Raw genomic sequence first — 19,735 nt, 5'->3', positions numbered from 1 at the left:
GTTACTGTAATGCTTGCTTGCTGCCTTAAAAAATCAACTACGTTGATAATTTTCTTTATTTTTAATTTAAATTGCCTTAATAATCCAACAAGGAGTGTCAAGATTGTTGAATTTCCTACTTAGCCTGCATAGTCTTCTCCCTATTTTTCACTGATCTTAGTAAAGATGTCCTCTTTGTTGATAGAAAAATAAGGTTACCCCTGCCTGATCCTAACTTTGACCGTAGAATCAAGCGTGCAGCTAGCAGAATTGTGGTAATTCTCTCTTTGAGTCTAATTCTCACTATTGCCCATATCCAAATAATAGTGGAGATGTGGGGGAGACAATTGGCAAAGCGCTGTGAGAGAAGAGTCAGTGGTAGTCGAAGGAAGCTCAAAAAAAGAAATCCTTCCTGAAAGGTGTTAAAGAAACTCCACGATTCTTGGTTTGCAATTTCACTCTTCTAAGGTGTTTGATTATCCATAATCAAAGGTTTCATAACACATGTTTTCTGATCAAAGTCCAGCCTAATAAAGGAAAGCATAGCACTGGTTAGCACAAAATAAGAGAAAAAACTAGCCCTGAATCTCTTAGTGGCCAGTGGACTTTATTTCCTTGTTCTCTCTCCTCCTTAGAAAACAGGTTGCTTGGTAGCAAACTGAAGGCAAAAGCTCAAAGTAATCATTCATATTCTGCAGAAAAAGATTCATCCATAAGGTCTTGTCCACTTGAGATCATCGCTTTGTACAACTTTACAGGAACAGTGATTTGTGAATGGTAGAACATATTGGTCTTTTGTTTCAGATTTTATAGAGGCTACTAAAAAATATATGCAATGTTACCAAGTTGGCTTTGATTTCATGACTAGATTAGGTTTTAACCATTTTGTTTTAAGTTCAAGGCAACAACCTTTCTTAGTAGGTTACTGTGCCCACTGAATCATGGAGAAATTCCATCTTTATAGGTCTAAACAATTGAAACCAGAAACCTCACACGGTTCAAACTATAATACCTCATGGTCAGATATTTTTTTGTCATTTGCCAGGGGGTAGCTTGGTAGAGAAAAATTAAAATTGGCTTTTTCAGGGAAAACCAGGTTACTATTAATGATATCCATGAAGAATTACGTGACCTCACTCATTTTTATTACTCATTTGAAACTTTGAACCCATAACTTTTCCCATTGGATAAAAATAACATGGCCATGTAACTTCCACCAGAGCTCATTTATCTGCTTCTCAAGATCATCTTGCTTATCCCCTATCATTAGGTTCTGTCCTAGCAACTGCCAGATGGAACACACATTATGGAACAGAGAACATTTTTCTTACTTTATTTTTGTAAATGAGTATTTAAATGTTGTCATAAATTCTTAGACTGAAACTGCAATGGGGGGTGTGTGCTTTAATTTTTCTCAATGAATGATATCATCTCCTTCAACCCAGTCCTCTCTCCAGCTAAAAGATAAACCTATAAAGAATGAATTCATTGCTGTTACACAATTAACAAAAGTAAAGGAGGAAATACAGTGTAAGGAGAAGCATAACATTTTACTCCTTCTGTTGCTTTTGACCAATTATTTGTTTTTGATATTTTTAACTTTTTTTTTTTCTTAGAGAACACTTATGGCCAGGAAATTTTGATTCTCTGGCCTTTTAAGTGTAAGAATATATAAAACTATCTTTAAAAACTGACATTTTTTTCTCATCTGCTAAAGTTAAGCAATATACCCTAACTTGTTTCCATTTCTAAGATAAAGAGACTTCTAATTACATTTCAAAATGAGTTGTCTGGACAGGCAGACTTTTCTTTCATGTACATTAAGTCACTATTCTCTCTCAGTTGAAGTTTCTACTCATTGTTCTCACAGAATCAGGATATTTCCTACAAGTTCAGTCTTCTGATATCACAGAACTATCTATGAAGCCGAGCTATGTGGAGTCCAGAGTCATTGTCTGTAGTTTACATGTATACCGTCTGTATTTGCACATTACATCTGCATAAACATCCCTGGAGCCCTACTTCAAAACCTGCACTTATATGTATATGTTTCTCTGATCTCTGGTTCATGACATAGGAGATCCACTTTAAACACACAATTTCACAATGTCCATGTAAGAATAACTATAGAGTGGGGAATCAGACGAAGATCTCACTAGAAAACTCATTATTTTGCCTTCACAGTGATTATATTGAACTTCACCTCAGACCATTTGTAGAAATCAGTTAGGGATGAGGATAAACACCTTTCATACAAAGAGACATCCCACAGCAATGAAAGGAAATGATTTCTGCTCCACTTGCTTTTTTTTTTCTCCCGCTATTTAATATAGACCTTCAGAATTGTCTGATTCCTCCCTGATTTTACCCTCCAGGTAGAGGTAAAAGACCAAGTAGGTTTTGGTTTTTGTTTTTTCATAAAAATGATAGTTTGGGTATTTTAGAACCTTTACATTGGAAGGCCATTTGGTATGTCTTCTCATTTAAAACTTCTCCCTGAAAGGTGGACATAGCATCTTCCTACCTACTGATTTCTAATCTAATAATCACCATATGAAATAATTCATTGAAAGTATTTAGTCCAACTCACTCTTCCTGAAAATGACAAAACTAAACCTTAGGGAGACACCTTGACTGACATAAGACCAGTCATCTTGTCGGCCGTGGGCCGGGACTAGTGCACTCACTGCCCAGCAACAGCCCTGTTCTGTTTCCTATGGCGCCCCACGCTTCCATGAAAACTGTAAGGCTCTTCTCAGAGAATAGCTTACCCATCCTTACTACATCCTTTTAAGGCAGTGAGGTCAAGGCACAAGGAGACAAGGGGAAAATAGAACTGATCTCAAAGTTAGATTTGGAACATGGTTGTGGCTTAAACGATTCACAAGTGATGAGAACTGTTGTTAACTAAATAATTACCCGCAATTTGCAATTCTGTGGTTACAAATGGCAGAGTAGTATATTTTTAATTTCCAAAAAATAGAAATAGGTGTAGTTCTCCTGTTATCCCCATCAGTTCCCTCCTGCATCTCAGTGGTTTCATTGTGAGTAAACCATGTACCAAAGGCGGGAAAATGGAGTAGACATGCCCCATGTTTGGATATGTAATCTTTAAGCATTATCCTCAGAGCCCTAGGACTTGGAGCCCAGCGTACTTGTCTCTGGTATCTTACGCTATCTTGGTAGCCAGCATCCCACACCTCCCACCTTACTTTTCCTAGTATAAAAATCGCTAACATAGGGACACCTGGGAGGCTCAGTCAGTTAAGTGTCCTAATTCAGCTCACGTCATGATCTTGCAGTTCAAGAGTCCAAGCGCCACGTTGGTCTCTGTGCTGATGGCCCAGAGCCTGAGGCCTCCTTCAGAGTGTGTATCTCCCTCTCTCTCTGCCACCTGCACCCCCCATCACACTCTGTATCCCTCTCTCAAAAATAAACATTAAATAACATTGTGAACATAGCTGTGGCCCTATGTATAAAGTCATATATATGTGTAGCCACTTGGTCTATCATTGAATATTTAGGGCAATGGTTCCCTACCTTTTTGTGCACAAAAATCGCCTTTAAAGTGTCTATAAAATAAGGATTTCTGACATCAACCCGAGATTTTAATTCTGTAGTTCCAGGGTAGTTCCCACACAGATTAATCTAAGAGCCACATTTTAACCCAACTCTAGGGAACTATCAGACTACATTTATCATCTTTATCATCTTACTTACTGAAGGGGGCAGTAGAGTCTAACAGATGAGCCCGTGGGCTGCTAGAGCTCCATTTTACCATTGCTGCCAACTTCCAACATGATTTTGGTCTCCCTTCACTCAGCACTTCCATTTCTGTGTCTGTAAAATGGGCGTAATGATATGACTCCTATGTTTGTTCAGGTCTTCGAAAAAAATTAACTTCTAATTTGGGGAAAATATTTTCCCAAAAATTCACATGAAAAGTAGTGTGAAATGTTTTGAGTTTACAGATCTTCAGACATCAGGATTCTTCAGGGCATCTTCATGGGTTTCACGTACCATACCACTCTTCTATTTTGCCTCACCTAACGTTTACTGAACCAGGGTGAGGATGAGGTATCTGGTTTCCTGGGAGAGGAAAGCGCTCTCCCAGTGCTGGACGCCAGCAGGTCTTCATCCTGGTGTACATTTAAAACATCTTCACCCGTGTTCCAACGAAACGCGTGAGGCTTTTGCCTGCACATGAAAAGGTCACCAAGGGTCAGTCTTTTGATAGCTCAGCCTCAGTGGGTCAAGTTTTCCTGTGGCTTATATTTGACAATAGAACACAATTCCTCCGGCTTCCTGAAGCTTTAGTTTGTTCAGACAAGACCTGTTTTTGCTTTCATACCGTAAGTCTGTCAAGACCACCTAATTCCAGGCAGCTTTGGTAAGTCAAGGACAAGTTTAATTCAAGCAACAGCCAGGGAGCTGGTCTACTAGGAGCTCTAGCCACTTGCCTCCCTTAGTGACTCATCCAGGTTTTCTGAGGAGTATTTCCAGCAGAACAACTCCTCCCCCACTGCTAGCAGATGACAACAGGCGCCTGTCCGTCTGTCTCCTTGCTCATTCCCCAAGTCTCAGATTAACCCTCTCCGCTCTCTGAAGCCAGCTACACTTAGGCCACCTACCAGCCAAATTGTTCTATGCGCTGGGCAGACTGGTGGCTCCTCCAGCAGTAAATAGGGACAGAGAGAGGTGCCCCTTTAAGGTTGCTTTAAAAATCCCAACTGCTTATCACCTTTGGAGAATTCATTCCTTTTCTTCTTCTCTCCTTACCTAGCACAAGTTCAGCTGGCTCTTCGGTAACTCAGGGGGTGTCGGTGAAAGTAACTGTCATTTGTTTGCAAATGAAACCTAAGCTTTCTGAAAATGATTCCCATGTAAAAATCTTTCCCCCATAACACTCCTCCAGCCTTCTAGTTGATTTTAGATAGTTTCCTGTTCTCCCACCTCTTGGAAGTATTCCATGGCACGCTGAGCAGACACTTTTCGTCAAAAAAAAGCCTATAAATAGCTGATTTTTCTGCTTGCTGCCTTCTCTCGAAGGCTTTCACAAAGGAGGTGAAACAAATCCACCAAAAACAAGAACCCTCTGTGAGGGGTGTGTGGTGAGGCTTATAAAAAATCAGATCCTTAGGCCGAAAATTGTCGTGTAGGTCGCTCTGCCATATTTGGCTTATGCAATCACTACACAGAAAAAGAAACATTTTATTTCATGCCCGATGATCTCATGAACTGAACAATCAATCAAAAATGTCTCCTATGAGCTTTCATGCTTCTTTAAAAATACATATTCTGACTTTTCATGCTGCTTTAAAAAAAAAAATCCCAAAGCCAACTGTTGTTATTTATTAGATTCCATCGGTGAATCTAGATAGCCAATTCCTGTAGCTGTACCGTGGTAGGAAATTGGAAACTACATCCTCATTTCTCCTCCGAACTGACCTTGCTTGCCTTCTTCCTGTGCTCTGTGCCCTCTCCATCATAAATACCACCCCATCTCCCAGAGTGGTATTATGGATCTCCCTGGAAGAGAGCCTTGCATGCTAGGCAAGACTTTAATAACGTCCTTCCTGCAGTGACCCTCAGAAATCAAATATGTGAGGTTAATTATACTGCTTCCTACTTCCACACACACACCCAGCCCCTGCATACTACTGAGCACAGAGATTTGGGCTTAGCTGTATTTTCTTCTGTTCCTTCCTTCTTCTTCTTCTTCTCTTTCTTCCTTGCTTCTCTTTTCTTCCCCTATTTTTTAGGTAGCCATTTTATTATATAATTGGACATGGGAGACTACCCCAAAAGCATGCTTACAAGAAGGAAACTGAGGCCTGGAGAAATTGACTGGCATTCTCATAGCTCCTCAGTCGTAGAGAGCAGTGCAGAAGAAGGGCCAGCAGGAAGTCCTCCTTAGTTCCTCTTACCCTGTATGTTAGCGCTCCTCATTCCCCTAGCACGAGGCGTTTACCTTGGCGTTCAGTATGCGCAAGAAATTCTGCTGCCTGTCCCGCCCCTCCTTTTCCCACTCCAGGCCCTGGTTCTTAATTTGGTTGTGGTTTAGTCTGCTGCTAGAGTTTCTGGAGAGCACATCTCATTGTGCCTTTCTTCCTTATAAACTCCCCGGGAGCACATTCAGTCAATAGAAGCAGGTGTCGGAAAGAACTTCAACAGCCAGTTAGCCCAGTGTTTTTTATGTTTTGGAACCATGGGATCCCTTGTCCATAGACAGCAAAACTGATACAACCATTTAAAACAGAAGCAAGAATAGGAAGATACCAATCCAAATCCCTTCCCCCTCAATCCACTGTCTTGATTAAAGTAAAAAAAAAAAAAAAAAAAAAAGTCCGGCAGCTATCCCAAGACCCCAAGTTTAATTAGCAGCCACAGCTCTCCCAGGCTGCAGCTGGTGACTTGTCCATGAAAACAACAGCTGATCATGTGACACCTCGGGCTCCTGATTTGAGCCACACTTTAAAATCTCTTCTTAGCTTTGATGGACAAATCACCTTCTTACCTTCTTCCTCATCTGTGACCCAGAGAGAGGAACTGACATGTTGAAGAACACTCGGGGCCCTTGATTCCTTCCCACAGCACCAAACTGAGTATCCTTTCATCTTCAGTACCTGCCAGATGGGCTTCTGTGTGGTAATGAATGATGGCAAGGAGAGGACGAAGGAGAAGGCCAAGGAGGAAAGGGACCATAATTTAGTGAGCAGGTTCTGTGGGCCTGTGCTTACTACATTTTACCCTTATTTCTGAAAGTTACTGGGGTAGCTGCTCAGACCTCATTATACACAAAATGGGGGTCATTAATTTGCTCAAATTGTACTACTAGTAAGGGCCATAATGGAGATAGAAGCCCTGCTCTGATTCCAAAATCTGTTCACTTTCCAGCATATCACGCTGACTCTACTTCGGTCTTTTCCTGGAGGATTGTTTCTTCACGGGCATCTATTTTAATAACAATTTAAAAAAATGAGCAACTAATGATGAAAAAACAGATTCTGTCTCTATGATTGGGCATAAATATAAGTCTGGTTTGGAAAGTGGTCATGTTAGAAACCAAGGGACATGTGAGATTTGTTTACAAAGTCAGATATATAAATTGCTAAATTGTAGTAGCACAATATTATTTCATGTAACTGGAAAATCGTATCTCAATCTATGAAACAACCATCTCTCAAGGCTGTTTTGACTAATCATTTGCTTCAACAGGAAACAACACTACAACCCCTTGAGACTGCCAACCTGATTGTAGTTAGTGGTGTTGTTAGTAACACTGTAAAATTATGTTCAAATAAATGTGGTATGAAATGCCCATTTAATATCCTCTGCTTGGTTTAATGTAATTTCACTGAAATGATGAGGAAATGAACTAGGAATCCCCAAACACAATTCCTCTATAAGTCACTGTGACTTTATATTTTGTCCTTCTGGGAGACCAGAGTGATATTTCTCAGGCCTATTGTGAGCCAGAATTCTTAGTGCACGAGCTCCAAATATCCCAGATTGTTAACTAAATCTTTAAGAAGTTCACCAGTTTTACTATTTGTCAAACTGCTACTCTAGGTCTTAAGGAAAAGAAAAATTTCCCTAAAGGTCTACCTTTAGAATGCTTCTTAGTTACCTATGAGTGTATAACTGAATTAAGTGAATCATATAATATACAGTGCAGAACATTTACATATGTCACCTTAGAGGTGGCTGCGTATATCCAGTAAATATATGCTGTTAAGGAATATTAGTAGAGTTTAAACTAAATTCTTATAATAGGTAACAATACAGAGCGGTCAGACTTCAGAAGTGCATCAACATAGCAAGTGCCCTCCTCAATTATGAACTTGGAAGTCAATGTAGTCTGTGTTCTCCCACGTCTCCGCTCACTTTGGATTTCTCCTCATGTACATGTATCTCACTGCAGGCAAAGCAGTGTTCTAGCAAGCCCTTACTTCATGCACTTTCCTCTTTGTTTAAGCTCATTTAAAGTAATGAATATAGTCTTACTATATTCCACAGCCTCCACTTTCTTTTGGTTCAATATTTTATAAAATACCCCCAGACATAAGAATGAAATGTTAATTATTCACTTAATAGGGACTTGTAAGAAATGCATTCACTAAAATTAAACCATGCCAATTTAATTTCATTTAATTAGATTAATGGATGAATAGAATGTAGTGTTGTATTTCTCAGCTCCAACCAGGGTTGAAGCCACCCTACTATCAAAATATGTAGTCCCTTTGTATTATCTAGATCATAGGTGTATAATAAAAATTTTTGTTATGTGATTTAATAGAGCTGCCATTCTCAACAAGCCTTTCATTCAACCAACATCTATTTAGCGACTGTGTGACCCAGACTGAAATCTGGGAGAGGTGACTAGATAAATGTGGAAAAGGAAAGACCAGATTGGGGAAAGGACCAGTACAAGTAAGATAGCAGTACACCCAGCTGGTGAAAATAGGTAAATGGAAGACAGGATTTGGTCTGTAGTAGAGAAGATGATACAGAATTTTTTTTCTGAAAATACTCAAATTTCCCAAAGATGAAGGAGGCGGTTTACCCTGGAGGCCAAACACAAACAATTTAACTCTCTGGACAGCATTTTTAAGGGTGAGCAATGGCATAAGAATAAGAAAGAGCAGGAAAAGATGCCCCAGAGGGGAGTAGGAGGCATCAGACACCAACCAGCCTGAGCCCAACAACCAGGCTGCTGGTCCCGTAGGCAGTGGGGTTGCCCAGGCCTTGGAGAAGAAATCCAGATAGAGAGCAGAGCACTGGTGGAGATCGAGGGCATCCTCACAGTCATTCTGCATCTGGTGCTCAGCTCAGCCACAGGCCAACACGGTGGGATCTCCAGGATTCTGTGGATGGCAGTGCAGCATTGAGCACCCAGAGACCTGAGATGCAGCAAGGGGTACCCTTGGAGACCTAAAAGTTCACAGGCACAACAGGAGCCCAGAGAGGGCATATCAAGAGCTATCTCCAGGGAATAATGAATGAGTGTATTATACCAAAACCCATCTGTATTATCTCCAGGTCATACACCTGAAGATGCTACTGTTAAATTAGGGAGACTTTTTTCCCAACAAAGACATCAGATCCCAAGTTAGGAGAAGAGCTTCTTAAAAAATGCATAATGATGGGGCTCCTGAGTGCGTGGCTCAATAGGTTAAGAATCTGACTCTTTGTTTTGCCTCGGGTCATGGTCTTGCAATTGGTGAGTTTGAGCCCCACATCAGGCTCTGTGCTGACGGTGTGGAGCCTGCTTGAAATTCTCTCTCTCAAAATAAATTTAAAAACTTAATTTTTTTAATGTTTATTTTTGAGAGAAAAAGAGACAGAGCATGAGCAGAGAAGTGACAGAGACAGAGAGGAAGACACAGAATCTAAAGCAGGCTCCAGGCTCTAAGTTGTCAGCACAGAGCCTGATGTGGGGCTTGAACTCGGGAATGGTGAAATCATGACCTGAGCCGAAGTCAGATGCTTAACCAGTTTAACCAACCGAGCCACCCAGGTACCCCTTAATTTTATTTTTTTTTAATTACTGAGAGGCTGGATGAACATGTCAGAGACAGAGGGAAGGAAATCTGAACAGATGGCCCTTAACTTTCCTTCTAAATCCAACAGTCTAGTTCTATACTGTCTAACATGGTAGCTACTAGCCACAGGTGGCTATTTAAATTTACATTAATTAAAGTTAAATAACACAAAATTCAGTTCGTCAGTCACAATAGCCACATTGCTTGTGCTCAGCAGTCACGTGTGGCCAGTGTTTACTCTATGGCACTAACAGATATAAAATATTCCCATCATGGTGGAAAATGCTATTGGACAACACTGTTCTAGTTGGGTTTTGGTCTATTTCAATAGAATGACTTCTACTAGATTTGGGCTTTGCCAAGGGAAGGTAACATCCTGTTGTGATTACCTCTGTGCATAGAGGTGTCAGAATCTACCAATCCCATTCCATGTGCCCAGATGGGCACGGGGAGTCACAGGGAGTGAGGGCTGTCCTATGAAAACACTGCCCTCCACTTACTCACTATGTGGCATTAAGTAAGCCACTTCCCCGCATCATATAGCTCCTCCTTTGTAAAATACTTAGCTCATGGAGTTATTTTGAGGAGTAAATTCTATAAAGGAGCTCGTTTTCAGTAAGGAAAACCAACTTTTCACTAACAAGATGACATCTAGCCTGGGACTTCACCCAGAGTTAGCCCCTGGTTATGGGTGGGGCACTGTGCTGGGCACATCACACAGTTTCCCTTGATCTCTTCCCCGGCCCCTGGTGCTGTCCCATCCAGGACCTTATTCTGCTCCTACTCGCCATTTTGTACCTGACTCGCCATTAGTCCCCCAGGCAGGACCTAGAATAATCTTTCCACTCGAGTTCTTTGAGCTGTGGGCTGAAGCTCTCTCTCAGACAAAGCAAAATTTTTCTCCTACTCACATTTATTTGTACATTATGATGTTTGGGCCCCTCTAGGAGCTGCATCTGGGTGCAAACAGATCCAGAAGTTAGCAGTGCATAGTAATATGTGCTGCAGCCAGTCACACAGCCGGCCCCAGTCGGGCTCCCTCCCACCAGCAGGTACGGTTTGCATCACGGCTGCACTGGAGCCACTCCTCACCGTCTTCCACCTTTGATCAAAGGGCCAGAGCTATTGGGAGGGCCCCTGGGAGTATTCACCATGGGCTAGCAGCGCTCTGTTTACTTTAACCCCATTCATCAAGATGAGTGAACCTCACACCTGCCCAGTGCACACTGAAAGAATAATGTACCAATTTATGGGTGTCAAGACTTAATGTGCAACATTCTAAATTAGAAATATAATTCCCTATTTAGATAATAGGCAGGAGCCTCATGGAACAATAACCACGATGTACTTTTTAAAGTAGTTTTCTGTTTTAAGGGAACTGGCATTACCTAAAAAAATGCTGTCTGGCCCTGTTTGTTTACTTACCAAACTTCAAGAGCTCTATTTTCTAATCTAGCTCTCTGAAAACAAGTGTTCTTTGGCCATCTTCGAGGCCTGGAAAGAGAGATTGCTTCAGCTCATCAGGCCAGAAAAGTGCCATTGGTGGCAGGCCAATTGGAAAGCTTACTTTCCAGAAAAGGCCTTTCTAGAAAAGCTTCCTAAGGCAGAACTCCTTGATGCAGACTCCGAGAGGGAGAGGGTTTCCAGAGAGCATCTGCGGGTCATGGGCTGAGGCAGCCCACAGAATGGAGGGATAGCTTGGCTGATGGCTAAAGTAATCCTACCTTGAGAAGACCCCTTGGTGGGGTGGAGGGCTGGGTGGGGGGTCTAAGGGGAACTCAGATGAAGAAAGGCAGAACACACCCATCCACCTGCCTGAAGTGTTCGTAGCCTGGGGCTGTGGACACTTAGACTATGCAAGAACGCACTCTAAGGGTTGGGTAAACTCCAGAACTTTTTTTTTTAATGTTTTATTTATTTTTGATACAGAGAGAGACAGAGCACATGAGGGGGAGGGGCAGAGAGAGAAGGAGACACAGAACCAGAAGCAGGCTCCAGGCTCTGAGCTAGCTGTCAGCACAGAGCCTGACGCGGGGCTCGAACCCACAAACGTGAGATCTGACCTGAGCTGAAGTCGGAGGCTTAACCGACTGAGCCACCTAGGTGCCCCAACTCCAGAACTTAAAAACTGATGAGGATAGGTGTTTGTGTTCATCCGCTTGGGAGAAAAGTTCTAGGTTTTATCATGTCTCCAAAAGAGATAAAGAGCTACTAACAAGTTATGTTATCATTAAAATAGGGTAAAATTGGGTAAAACATTAAAATGGATGATTTTCCTTTTTCCTTGTAACAGTTCACAAGAAGAACCTTTTGGGGGTGCCTGTGTGGCTTAGTTGGTTGAATTTCCAACTTCAGCTTGGGTCATGCTCTCACAGTTTGTGGGTTCGAGCCCCACAACAGGCTTTCTGCTGTCAGAGTGAACCCTGCTTCCAATCCTCTGTCCCCCTCTCTTTCTGTCCCTCCCCCACTCAGGCTCTTACTCTCTCTCTCTCCCTCTCTCAAAAATAAACATTTAAAAAAGAAGAAGAAAGAAAAACCTTTTTGGTTATAACCTTAGAATGATTTGAGGAATGTGTAGTTTTTAAGGAGTTGTTATTGTGGGTGCATATTACCTGAGATAAGTGAGTCTTCTGTTGGAGCGTGGAGATCCTCTTACAAAGTTTATAATAGGATTTATTGTAAAGGAGCTTTTCCTGAGTGATAAAGTAACAAAATAATAAGGATTTCCCACATGTAAGTTTGAAGCTGAAAGGAGAGAATTCAAAATTCTGTAAAAACAGCACATACTCTCATAGTCTAGTGGAACTGTAGATAGTTCAATAAATATAATACAGAGCAAAGTTAGAAGCATCGATATTTGAACAAAGAATATGGGGGCTTAATAGGAAGAATTTCAAGCTGGGGCTTAGAAAGAAAGGATAGAGAAGAAAGGCTTCTCCATTTGAGATGCTTTCTTCCTTCTGCTTTGAGTCAGACAGCTGTGCTCAAACCCCGTGTTTACTGATGGTGTGACTTTGAGCGAGTTATTTAACCTCTCCCTTCTCTCTAACATGGAGATAATAACAATACCTATCACATAGGGGGTTTGAGAGGATTAAGTGAGTTACTGTAATGTAAAAGGTGTAGAACAATGCTTGGAAAAGGGACATTATGCAATGCCCCAGTCAGGGCTATTATTTGCATTAAGCCTAAAAACATGGTGGTAGCAACGTGAACTGAAACAAGAGAACAGATTTAAAGGCACTGCAGAAAATCCTACTGTTAGAGATCACAGTGTCATTTAGCCAGGTTTTTGATGGTATCCTAAGTGTTTTAGTTTTCTGTCCCTGCTCTGACAAGTTATTACAAACCTCCTGGCTTAAAATAACACACACTTATTATGTTATAGTACTGAAAATCAGAAGTCTGAAATGGATCTCGCTAAAGTCAGAATCTGGTCAGCAGTATTCTTTCTGGAGGTTCTGGGGGGTGGGAATCCATTTTTCCCGCCTTTTCCAGCTTCCAGAGCCTTGCTGATCTTCCTCCCTTCTGGCTACCTCTTCCGTATTCAAAGCCAGCAGTGGCATTACTGCTCTCTGCTTCTGTGCTCAGTTCTCCTTCTCTGATTCTCCGTGCCCCTCTCTTTCCCTTTCAAAGACCCTGGTATTTATGTTGGGCTCACCCAGGTAACCAAGGACAATCTCTCCATTTTAGGATCATGCACTTTATCACATCTGCAAAGTCTCTTTTGCCACATAAGGTAACACCTGCACAAATCCCATGGATTAAGACGTGACCATCTCCAGGAAGCCATTATTCTGCCTGCCACACAATCTGCCACCTAATACATGACATATTTCTTAAGCCTAACCATTTTTCAAACTTTGTATGAAAAGTGCATGAAATCATCCCGCTGGTGCATTATCAGCGAAATGAGATCACCGAATATATGCAGTACTCCCCAGATACTTCTTTCATGTGGAGATGGAGTTCTCAATTTTCATGTCTGTTAGATTATTTTAAACCATTATAGATGATTTCAACTATGAAACTATGTTAGTCTATTTTAAATTATTTAAACTATTTTTAACTGTTGGAGCTAGCTTCCTCTTTGCCTATGAATTCCGTATTTGCTGCTTCCTTTTGATTTAAAATGCTTATTATTCACTTAACTTTACAGTAAAACACCAATTCTCTATAGATTGAAATCTCCTTCCAATATTGATAAATGTAAACACATGCATTTTATACATTTGCAATTAATGTGTTATACATATTTTTGCCTTTTGTGGTACATGGAACATTTTTTTTAATCTTTATTTGTGAGAGACAGAGAGACAGAGTGCAAACAGGGGAGACAGGGGGCTCTGTCAATACAGAGCCCAACATGGGGATTGAACTCATGAACCACAAGGTCATGACCTGAGCTGAAGTTGAACGCTCAACCGACTGAGTCACCCAGGTTCCCCCATGGTACAAGTTTTAATTCAAACACTGTGAGCACTAAGTATATGTTAGGGCCTCTGTTAAGGACGAGGAGTACAAAGTTGAAAAGACATGACTCCTGCCCTCAAGGGGCTCTTGACATAGTGGAAAGGGGTGGGATACTGATGATAAGAATATTTAAAAGGAGAAAACTTTAAAAATATACAGAATTGCCTAGAGTTGGACATTGGATGACTAGGGTGTCTGGAAAGAAAGAGTAGAAATGACAACCAACCTACGGTTTGAAAAACTGGGTACATGTCAGTACCTCCAATTGAGACAGATAATGGCGGGGGCAGAGTTTAGATAGAAAAGCTGTTTTAGTTCTAGACATTTTGAATAGAATAATCTGTGAAATATCCTGTTTAAGATGTCCTATAGGCAATCATTCATTCATTCAAATACTAGTTGGTGGTTCTTAAACTAATTCGGACGAGAGATGACTGTGGTTCAGACTAAGGTAGAAACAATAAAGATAGAAGGAATTCAAGATAATCTTTCTACCTGACCTTACAGGTGTCAGATTGGTCAAAAATCCTCAGGTGAGGAAGATGGGGAAGTGGAGGCAGCTGAATGTATGATCTGGAGTTTCGGGGAGATGTCAGGACTGGGGAAAGTTTCACCAAGGTTGTCACAAAGAAGGTAGAACCAAGTTTGAGAGTGAATGAGATCATACTAGGACATGTGTAAGTTAGAAGATGAAACAGTACAGGCCAGTCTCCCGGGCTACCCAGACATTAAATCACAGACATGAAGCTAAGGGAAGCAATAATAAAGAGCCAAAAAATATTGAAACAATAAAAAGGAAATCAAAACAGCATGGAAGCCAAGGTAGAAGAGGATTTCAAGAAAGGGAAGATTCAATAAGGTCATCTACCAAAGAGTGGTCAAGTAGGCCAAAAAAAAATGTCTACCGATGAATCTGGTAATTAGGAACTAATTATTGGATGTGCCAGTAGTTTCCCCAAGGCGATAGGATAAAAATCATTTTGTATACATTTGTATGCATACATATGCTTTTCATTTTAATAAATGCTTATTATTTTAATGTGTATCATTTTCATGAAAATATGCATAGCTATTGACGTATGCTAATACACCATGGTCAGAATATTCATTTCTCAATTATTTAGCATTTGAATTTTTGTTTAGTTTTTCACCATTATGAATAAGGCCATTAATATCTTTTTCAATAAGATGTGGAAGCTTTTTTTCTGGTTAGCATCTTCACACATTATGCACTATTCTTCAATTCAAAAACAGAAGTACAAGCAAATCTTAGTATCTTAAGATAATTTAAATATTCTGATTTGGAATAATTATTCTGTGGAGACTTCTTGCTTCATCATTTTCAGAGGGAGATAATCAGAGATGTCTGAACTACTGTCTAACCTCAAGTGCACACTTCTAAAACAAGCATTTCCTTAGCAACTACATGCCGAAACCCTCCTGATGTAGCAGGATAACATACAATAATCTGTACCCGAATCCGTTTTCTTGCTCTACAATTGCAAACAATTTAACACCCATTTGTAATAGGTTTCTTCACTTTCAAATGACTAAAGTAATTTCCCACCTATTAGCTATTTTTGTTGACCTCACTTCACTAGAGATCCTCAATCTGAGTTTTATTTTAGCAATCACAATTCTCTCATCTAATTAACAAAAAAATTGGGCCATTGCCTCAGTGGCCTGCATGCACCTTATTTTGACTGGCAATTTTCTAATAATATCTCACTGGCCTTTCCACCCCATCCTTAGAATAGTAGTTTTTGTTTCATGGAGTTCAGCCTTTCCCCAGTTCTCTTTGCCCCTATTCTGTTGTTTGCTCTCTCTCTTTTTTATAGCCTTTCCTCTTCTTTATTTAGTAATGTACCCAAGTCTTTTACTGTTACAAATGCCTCAAGGAGTATCAAATTATTTATTCAGTAGAAATCTCTAGACTTAGACTTGCCCGGCCAATGGGCATGCAAAATGTTAAGGATTTTTGTACACATTACTCATCTGGAAAGATGATCTGAATTTTCACCCAGTACCTGTTTCCATTCTTGACACCTTTTTAGAAGATGCTTCTCTCTCCCAATACAAACCCACCTCCCTTTAACCGGGATATTAAGTGTGATGTGAAGTAAATCAAATTACTCTTTCACATAGCAATTCTCCAAATACTTAATGATTTATTGTTCGCCCCTAAGTCTTCATTGTTTGTTCTTCAAAATACCTAGTTCCTTCAGCAGCTCTCTGAGAACAGGACTTTTCAGCATCCCAAGGGACAAATCATAACTAGTTCCAAGAAAAGCAGCATTCCTCTTAACTTGTGGGATAGTTGGGTGAGCAACATTTCAGTTGAATTCGGACTTCCCGGTGTCCACTGAAGAAACTTGGACATGAATATTGTTCTTCTATCAGTGTGCCAGCTTGCCTGGCAGTCACACAAAACTATCTTGCACTCAGGTAAAATTTGTGAGTCATCTTTTCATAGAAAATCATGCTGACATGTTTCCCCCACCCTGAACTGTGCACGTAAATGGTTTGACATTATGTAAAATACCATATTTATCTTTATTAAATGTCACCTTACAGGGGCACAGTGGTTCAATTGGCTGAGTTTCCGATTCATAATTTCTACTCCAGTTCTCTGATCTCATGGTTCATGGGATTGAGCCTCACATCGGGCTCTGTGCTGAGTGTGGAGCCTGCTTAAGAATCTCTCCCTCTCTCTCTGCCCTTCCCCACTCTCTCTGTCTCTTTTTAAATACATAAATAAACATTTGAAAAATGTCACCTCATAGATATGACTATGTCTTTCAAGCTGAGGGCTACCCTTCCCTGAGGGTTGTGCAGACTGTGCACTATTCCAGGGACCACCATTTATATGGATAGTTACTTCAGTGTTATTTATTTCTTATTATAATTCCCCAGCAAATGGCTATAGAATCTTGAGGAAGGGGTAGCTTGCTTCCAATGGACCCACGTGCAAGTGCCATTGGACTACTGAAAAGAATATTTTCTTCTGTCAAAACGGAGAATACTAAATCTAAACTGTAATATTTTAAAAGTTTTCCCAAGATGTGTTATATTGTAAATCTCATAATAGTGTCTAATGTACCATCAAAGTTGATAATAAAAAAATGTTCAGAATAGGGCCCAAAACAGAGGCTTATGCATTCAACTGCAGTCCATCCCATAGTTTTTCATGAAATGATTTATATACCATATAGGGAAAGTCATTCAACCATTTATAAATCTCCTATCCAGTCTATACTTCCTTATTGTGTTTAAGTTTTTCATTTTGTTAAATGATACCAATCTGTTCTTTGTACCAGTAAGCTCATTTCTTTTTTAAAAAATCAAGGACACCTGGGTGGCTCAGTTGGTAAAGCATCCAACTTCAACTCAGGTCATGATCCATGGTTTGTGAGTTCGAGCCCCACATCGGGCTCTGTGCTGACAGCTCAGAGCCAGGAGCTGCTTCAGATTCTGCCCCACCCCCTGCTCATGCTCTGTGTCTCTTTAAAAAAAATTTTTTTTAATCAAGCATTATGGGGGAGGTTTATGAAGTTAATATATATTTATTGGGAAGATTTTTTAAACTACATAAGAAAATAAAGATCATAGAAATCACCCAGAGATAATCACTGTGAATTGTTTTGTGTTGCTGCTGTTCTTTAAAAATACTGGTAATATTGAACAACTTCTGAATAAACGCACCAAAGAGAAAAAAGAAAGCATCATATAAACACTATTAGGGATATAGAAAAGAACAAGGATAAATATAAAGTAGATATTAAGTCTATCACATGAATAGAACAGAAACAGATTTCATACCAATATACTGAAAACTTAAGTGGATAATCTTAGAATGTTAAATTCTTCAAAACACAATAAAAACAGAAACCATATCTATGACAGTTAAAGAAATTGACACATTAATTTAAAATTTACTCAGAGGGCACCTGGGTGGCTCAGTCGGTTAAGCGGCCAACTTCAGCCCAGGTCATGATCTCACAGTTCATGGGTTCGAGCACCACATCAGGCTCTGTGCTGACAGCTCAGAGCCTGGAACCTGCTTCAGATTCTGTGTCTCCCTCTCTCTCTGCCCCTCCCCCACTCATGCTCTGTTTCTCTCTGTCTCAATAATAAATAAAAAAAAATTTTTAAGTATATAAATAAATAAAATTTACTCAGAAAAAAAGACCAGACCCAATGGTTCTAGAGAGCTTGCAGGGAAGGGGTAATCTCTGTTATATAAAAATTCTTCTAGAGATCTGAACAAAAAAGATGCCAAGATCATCAAATTCATTTTAGGATTTAGTATAATCTTAGACAAGGGCAGTATGAAAAAGGAAAATTTTAATGCAATTTTTTGTAATGAACTTGATGTAAAAACTCTTTTTTTAAGTTTATTTATTTATTTATTTATTTATTTATTGAGAGAGAGAGCATGAGCAGAGGAAGGGGAGAGAGAGAGAGGAAGAGAGAATGCCAAGCAGGCTCCACTGAGATCAGTGCAAAGCCTGACACGGGGTTCAATCTCACAAACTGCGAGAACCTGACCTGAATTGAAATCAAGAGTCAGACACTTACCCAGACACTTCTGATGCAAAAATTCTCAAAAATATTTCATTAAAATTAAATAATTATAAATAATGTAAAATAACATGAACAGATGAGATTTATTTGGTAATGTAAGGAAACCTTAACATTAGAAAAGATACATAATTCACAGAATTAGGAAATTAAAGGAAAAAAATACATGACTACCTTAATATATGCAAAAAAGACATTTTGTAATATTCAACAGCTATTAATGATTTAATTAGAAATTATGATAAATTAGAAATAGAAAAAACTCTTAAAGTGTATCTGACAGGAACTTTGTGTAATGTTGGATCACCCCTTTTAAATCCATGAAGAAGATGGGTTTCTTTTTCTAAAATGTATTGAACTAGGTTTTGGCCAGTTAGTTTTATTTCTATTTTTATTTTCATTTTGTATAATTGACATATAACATTGTATTTGTCTCAGGTGTACAACACAATGATTTTATATTTATATCTATTATGAAATGATCACCAAAATAAGTCTGAATTACATTTATCACCATACATGATTACAAAAAAATTTTTTTTTCTTAGATGAAGACTTTCAAGATCTAGTCTCTTACCAATTCAAATATGCAATGAAGTATTATTAGCTATAGTTACGATGCTGTACATTGCATTCCCAGGACTTAGGTATTTTATAACTCTAAGTATGTACAATTGATCTTTAGCAATTGCATCCACCCCTAAGCCCCCACCCCTGGCAACTGCCGTCTGCTCTCTGTATCTATGACCTCATTTTTGGATTGTTTTGTTTTGTTTTGTTGTGTTTTTTTAGATTTAGAAATCCATCCAGGCTGTTACAAATGGGAAGATTTCCTTCTTTCTATGGCCAAATAATATTCCATTATATGTGTACCACATCTTCTTTATCCATTCATCCACAGTGGACACATACATTGTTTCTATATCTTGGCAATTATAGATAATGGTGCTGCACTGAACATGGGAATGTTAGCAATTGGTTCTTTGCGGACATTTTTCTGTTGACATCACACTTGTGTATAGCTTGTTCCCTGTTATTTTCCCCCTAGAAAGGCTCATATATTTGAGCACTATAATCCAAATTTTTGCATGTTCAAAACTATCTTTTCACTTGAGTCTTTATACTTATAGGGGAGCTTGACTGATAGAAAATCCTTG

General features: G+C 39.6%; 1 protein-coding gene across 10 annotated transcripts in view; it reads left to right on the top strand.

Annotated features, from left to right (window-relative positions):
- DLGAP1 (DLG associated protein 1) overlaps positions 1-19,735 on the top strand; it is an 868,306-nt gene that overhangs the window by 556,332 nt on the left and 292,239 nt on the right. The window lies entirely within an intron of this gene.

Source organism: Suricata suricatta, chromosome 14, assembly GCF_006229205.1.
Source record: "Suricata suricatta isolate VVHF042 chromosome 14, meerkat_22Aug2017_6uvM2_HiC, whole genome shotgun sequence".
Lineage (NCBI taxonomy): Eukaryota > Metazoa > Chordata > Mammalia > Carnivora > Herpestidae > Suricata > Suricata suricatta.
Note: the sequence above shows the minus strand (reverse complement) of the source record. Positions and strands in the feature narration are given on the sequence as shown.